The sequence below is a fragment of the Sander lucioperca genome, chromosome 19 (genome assembly GCF_008315115.2).
Source record: "Sander lucioperca isolate FBNREF2018 chromosome 19, SLUC_FBN_1.2, whole genome shotgun sequence".
NCBI lineage: Eukaryota > Metazoa > Chordata > Actinopteri > Perciformes > Percidae > Sander > Sander lucioperca.
Window position 1 is genome coordinate 13,094,391 of NC_050191.1, and position 6,913 is coordinate 13,101,303.

The following is a 6,913-nucleotide window of genomic DNA, read 5'->3' on the forward strand; positions in this document are numbered from 1 at the left end:
GGCAGGGGGCGACCTGAGGAGCTATGAAACAGGGGGCCTCTTGAGTGCGACCACCCCAAAGACAGCCCGCTGCTGGGGCTGACACTGTGAGAGCTGCACAGGAATTTACCGTGACAGCGGAAACAGCCTCTCCTCAGGTGGACGTTCATAAAGATAGAGCCAGGGCGCGCACGCACACGCACACGCACACGCACACAAACACACACACAGACCTTGGTAGTGAACCCTGCCAAAACTCAACTCTCTGTTACCTCGCTGGTGGGATTCTTGGAAAATCTAAGCCTTTCCTCACCTTTTGATCCTCAAAATGTTCTCAGCATCCCCTGTACAGGGCAGCCCTGTCAACACAGTGTCAGATTAACACTTGTATTATCATATTTCTCAAAGAGCAAACATGTACACTATCTATTAAGTCTGATGTCTGCCTTCCTGCAACTTTCAGCGTCCAAACAAGGCATTTCTAAGTTGAGTTGAATGTTTATGTATGAGTGCAACCAGTTGGTTCCGAGAAGCCACGTTTCACGAGGGCATAATTAGTGGGGGATAAACACTTCCTGTTACAAGAACAAGTATTTCAAAAGTAGTGCTATTGGGGCCTTGGTATGGACCGAGACATGGCTGTTTACATCATGGTACTGTTGCTTTGTTGAGAGACCAAAAAAATGTCACGTGGCAAAAATGAAACCAAGGGAGCCATTATAACATCCAGTGGCTGTCGTCAAACTAAAGACAGGGTTAGAAGCCAGGGCAGGCCTGTGCTTGATCAGCAGGGCCCCTTAAGCAGGCGTCCAGAGCCAACCTGGTTGTGCATTAGTAACCAACTCAATCTACTGTACCTAAGGGCTGAACCATTCCGTTCCAATCCAGATCAATCAGCGAGGTATGCCTGTGAACAAAGTCTGAACTCTGATGACCTGGCTGCGCAGGATAAAACAACATGCATCCTGGCTCCCACTTCCAGGTATTTCCGGAGTGCACCTTGGGCCTATTTTACAGTGAACCACCATATCGGCTTTCAAACTGAAAGTAAGTGAATTTGTGTGGATAAGCGCACATGTATGTTGCTCACGTATGTACTATCCGCACACATGTGTTTCTGATGAGTCAATATAGATCTGCATTTCAAATAAAGATAATGGGAAGCAGAGCAAGAGTGAATGAAAGGGAGAGGGGGTGGAGTATGGTATCCATAGGTGGGGGGGGGGGCACATTCCTGGTGCCTGATGTCTGAGGTAAATTAAAAATATCCCCGGCTGCTTGGAGGGGGTCCAGGACGGCTGACACACACCGCTCAGTCAGGGAGCTCGCTGCTGATCCAGTAAGCGCTCACTCACGGCCAATTATGCTTCCTGTGATGTGTGTTCAACCCCCCTACAACACCCCCGCCACCCTGCCTCCCTGCCTTTACCCCTCTAGCAACACCAGCCAGAGAGAGAAAGCTGTCAAAGGGCCGGGATCAAACCTCCAATCAAACGCTGGCTGTCACACACCCAGGTGATGATTAATGGCTTATATTCTCTGACCCAGAGAAGAAAGGAGAACAGAGAGCGAGCTACAGATGGGAGTTTTCAACTCATTACAAAGCACATGTGTGGATAAGACCAGGCATCCTCCGTGTGTTCATGCAGCCCAGCAACTAGCAATGGCAGGCAATTACGGTGTTGAGTGATGAAAGCTTCACAGTATTAAAAAAGTAAGGTTGTCAAGGTTTTTCCTTTGCCGCCAGGCAAATTAACAAATTAGATACAAGGGGTTTGCCATTCACCTGTGTCTCACTCTCTTGTACAGATGACCAGAGGTTCGCCTTTCTCCCACACACACACACACACACTCGCAGTAAGGGTCTCGCCACTGGCATCCAACCATGTTCTGCGGTGGAAACCAAACACTGGCCTGTTTTGACTGGATGTGATCCTTGTTTCCGGGCGGAACGCTGCCAGAGGCGGATTGATGGCTCTCAACCAGAGGAGGACGTTTACAGGAAAATCTTCCTGGCTGGAATTCTCCTTCTTTTTTATATTTGACTCCAAACACAGGGTCGCAGTCATGGCTGTGCCCGGGGCAAAGTGTTCCCCAAGTGATAATGAAGGGAATGTTGTTGTTGTTGTTGCACGCACACACACACACACACACACACACACACACACACACACGATTGTACTGCTGTACTTCTGAGGGCTGTCATTGACATGATGCAGTCTCTAACCACTAACCTTAACAATCACAACTACATGCTTAACCCTACTAGTTAATCTAACCTTGACCTGCACAAGACCTAAAGTACAGTTCTGGTTTATTACAACTATGTTATTTTTTAATAGTTTTGGCCATCATATCTATTGATTATAATGACAGTGTTCACACACTTTGTGTAGCTCGGCAACATCACTACAACAAAGACCAACAGGTCAAGACACATGAGTGACCAACAGTGTAGGCAGTTTATAGTCTCTAAACCACTTTATTTGTAGATGAACTAGTAAAGTGTAATATAGGATTACAACTGACAGCTTGGGTAATAACTGTCGGCTTTGTTTTCTTTTCCAAATACGCTAACCTGGGGGTTTGCTCAAAACATGTATGATTATCTGGGTGCCCCATCTGACTTTTTTGCAATGTCATTGCATTCCCAGATATAAACTGATGTTAATATAAGTATGGCCGAAACTATAAAAATAAGTCCTAATTTTTAATTAAGCTTTAACCATAATCCTAAAACTAAGTATTAACCCTCAAATGGCTCTTTAGAAAAGTGGGCCAAAAGACAGATGTACACAAAGAAAAAATACAAATTCACATACACACATTAAAAGAACATACACAGAGTCCTACTCTGTCTTTCTAGCTTAAACACACTCAAAAATGTAGAGTACATGCACACATATATGCATAGACCTACACACAAACAAGATTTACAGTATGTGACACACACACACACACACACACACACACACACACACGTTGAATCCATAATAAAAAAGCTCCCCTGCCACATTATTCCTCAGCAGCAGGCAGACAGACCAGTTGCTTCCGCAGTGGATCGATAGAAGAGAAAGACGAACTCAGAGTAAAGTAGCAGAGGAATAAATAGAGAAAGGAAAGAAGAGAGAACGGAGGGAAGAGGTTGGGCAGGATGTGGAGAGAGGAGAAAATATTTGTGTGTGTATTGCTACTCGCACAGGAATAAATTAATGTATATGTCAATAACTACTGACATATACATTATGACTTTTTTGTTAATACTGTATCTTTAATTTTACTTGCTTGTGGCAGTGCAATTGTTTGGCAACATAGGAGATATACTGTAGATATGCAGAGGAAGGGAGGGGCAGGAAATAAAAGAAAAGAGAGTGAGTGAAGAAGAAGACAGGAAGAGACAGAGAGAGTAGAGAGGGAGGAAGAGCGAGAGACAGGGAGTGGTGACAGTGATAGAGAGCGAACGGGCTCCTGGGACAGCAGTAGAGGCGAGTCCATCGATCCAGGACAGTGAGCTGGCTCACATTTCACCTCCTCAGCAGTAACACCGGCGCTTTGCCATGGAACTGAGCCCTATATCCCGTCTGGACAGGGTCACCTCCACTCTGTCTGCGCGTGAGCGTGCACGTGTGCGAGACAGACACAGGAAAACAGATTTGAAAAAGAGATATCTGTGATATTTACTCTATTGTGCATTAAATTATCTTAATATAAATTATAAAAAGCAAGAACAACTAAATAGAAAACACAATACTAGATTAAATAATATTTTTGATACGATAGCCCTTGACACTATTCACAGTTTATTTACAATGACAGGTATCCCAGCAAAGGAACATTGTTTTTATTGCGCTGCTGTTCCTCCACATGACATCTAAACACTTTATCAAATTTGGATCGTGCCCTAAGTCACATCCCGCCCTCATCTGGGGGAACTGATAGCCTGAATGAATCACATCCATCTGTAAGTGGTGGGCTGTAAGGGGGACTAGACTCTGCTCTCAAAGCCATCCACTGTCATCCGAGAGGGGCTGAGCCATGTGACAGACGACCGAGCATGTGGCATCTCGATGACCCCTGACCCGGAAACCTTTCCCCTATCTGCCCCTGCTGTGGCTAACGGATGGCCCAGAACCTCAGCGACCACTGGGGCTCTTTTGTGCCAGTGGTCAATCACATCAGAAAAGGTCACGCGGGGGTCAGATCAGAAACAGGTGAACTTTGACCCTCCGGCGCAGGCCGTAGGTTGTGAAATTTGGGAAGGGTGTGTAGGAGCATTGATAAGATTGACACTTGTGGACAGATAACATACGATTAATAAAAACAGTTAGCAACGATAGTATATTTGTATGAAAACAGACAAGATAAACAAACTCTTTTTTTTTTTAGAGCTAACATGCTAGCAAACACTTGCCTAACATTCCTTACACATCAAGCAGAAACAGGACATCGTGGGCATCCCACTTAAGTTATTTTTTTCTCGCTACATGTTACATTCAAGTGCAGACTCCATTGCATTTTATCCCAAGTTCGGTCCAGCAACTCCTCATTTTTCCAGGCTAGGTGTTTGACTTTATTCATCAACCACATGTTTATTTTGGCTCTCTGCCATTTCCAACTGGGCAGTTAGTGTCCAATCTTTTCTGCATTAAGCTAAGGTCCACATAGGAATTTCACATGTCAAGAGGTCTGGAAAAATATAGTACTGGGGATTTTCCAGCCAATTTTTGCTAAAGTCACAGAAGCTAGAAAAAATATTTAAGACCTTTGTAAATGAAATTTAAGACTCTTTAATACCTTTTAAGGAAGCTGAAATCTAAGCTTTTTAAGTTAGAGTTCAACTTAAACAAACTGCAACTGAAATTTAGAAACTACAGACAGCACAAGAGAGAAAGACATTTTAAAACAGTTTGCCAAACTCTGCCACGACCAAAAGTGCCAATCAATGAGGCTAGTTGCATAAAAGAGATTGTAAGCAAGTTACCCATTTAAATTCTCCACTCAGTCTACCATAAAGTTGGAGAAAATCTACAATTTCCATGGCAAATATTTTTATATCTTTCCAGGAGGACCCTAAGGGCCGGCTAAGGACTTTTTTCTGGATCTGGCCCAAAACCTTTTCAGCACCAGTTGGGTTTATAACTCCACCTGACAAACATGACCACCCAGCAGGCCAGTGACATTTACAGTGAGCCGTTTCAGCCCATTAGCCGGCATCAGATCCTCATGCTGCGGCACCTCGTGAGCGACATGACCAGCGGGTCCAGGATTTAACTGAACCCCAACACCGCCATCACCACCTCCTCTGCTTCTGGTGGAACAATAACAGCTTGGTACTGTAACAGGAAGAGGAAATGCGGTTCCCCATGGATTTTTCCCCGCTGTTCCTGCTACTATATCACATAAATTCACACCCGAAATCAAGGCTGATGAAATGACAAAGGGAAACCGTGGCTAACAGCTCACATTCTCTACATGAGTGTGTGTGTGTGTGTGTGTGTGTGTGTGTGTGTGTGTGTGTGTGTGTGTGTGTGTGGTGAGAGAAAGACACAAGAGTTTATCCCATGCAGAATATTTTTGGATATGAATCAATGATTGATTTATAATATGTATGAAAAAAACAAATGATCCTTTAAGAAAGGACAAAGACATTATAAAAAAAATATATTTTAATCCTCATAACATTTCTTGGTCAGCACTGTGGACAGTTTCAAAGAGTTCATTTCCTACACTCCACAGCCTGAACTTCTGAACTTACACTGATCCAAAGTCAGAGTTAAAAACCACAAAGGAACCGTCACACAGGATCCCTAAACTCACAGTCCTCTTGTCCCAGGTCGGCTTCACAGCTTGAGGGACACAGCTACAATATTGCTAAACTAACATCTCAGGTCGGAAATTAAACACAAGAGAAAAGAGGGGCTACGGTATGATTTCGCCGCTTTTCACTGGAAGTTTATTTTTGTTCAGAGCCAAACGTCTCACATGCAATCAAAACATCCATGTACATAACTGCACATGCACACTTTCACACATAAACACACACATTAGTGATTAGCAAGGAAATTCTTCTGACCCTCAATCGCTATGCCGTGCTAATGTCTTGTACAATCCTTGAAATTATGTTTATTTATACTTTTTTCCCACAGGAGGAGACAAAAGACAGACTACATCCATTCCCTTCCTATAAGCCTCCACAACATTTCTACTGTTCTCTTACAGTCAGTGGAATAAGTTTTAAAGAACATGTTTCTGCACATTTTTTCACAGACATGAGCCCACAAGAGGTCAACTCTCTCTCTCTCTCTGACCATCTGGCTGGTCAAATGGATAGCAGCCTCAAAAGGTCAAGGCAGCTATGATCCATCGTGACCCTGTCAATATCACTGCTGCACTTATCTGTAATGGAAGACCCTTTGTGGGGCCGATAAGTCAGGTGGGGGGTCGTGGACCGTGCATGTGGGAGCGGTGACTGTGTTCACATGATTGAAAGCGTGTTATGCTAGCATCCCAGCCAGGATTGTGCCCTTGAAACCGGTCAACACAAGAAAAACCTCAGTACGTGTGTCGCCTGGCTCTGGGAACTATTACACCCCGAGTCCTTGACACACTGACTAAGTACCAAAATGTATGCAGGAGTAGCGGAGCCTATAAAAAGCTTTGTTGGAATGAAAGCTGGGCTGCCTGTAGCAAGCTGTGATAGCGTAGCCCTTCCTGCGCTGGAGCCAGATAATAATGAAATGCTGGTGTCAGACAAGAGACAGGGAGAAAGAATCAGGCCTGTGGAACAGAGAGCTAATAATAGAAGCTGAAACTGTGGTATTACCACCACTGGCTGAGGAACCATCATCTCACTTCTACAGACTTGCACACACTTCTACACACACTTCTACACACACACTTCTACACACACACACACTTGGCACAGAGTTTGAAC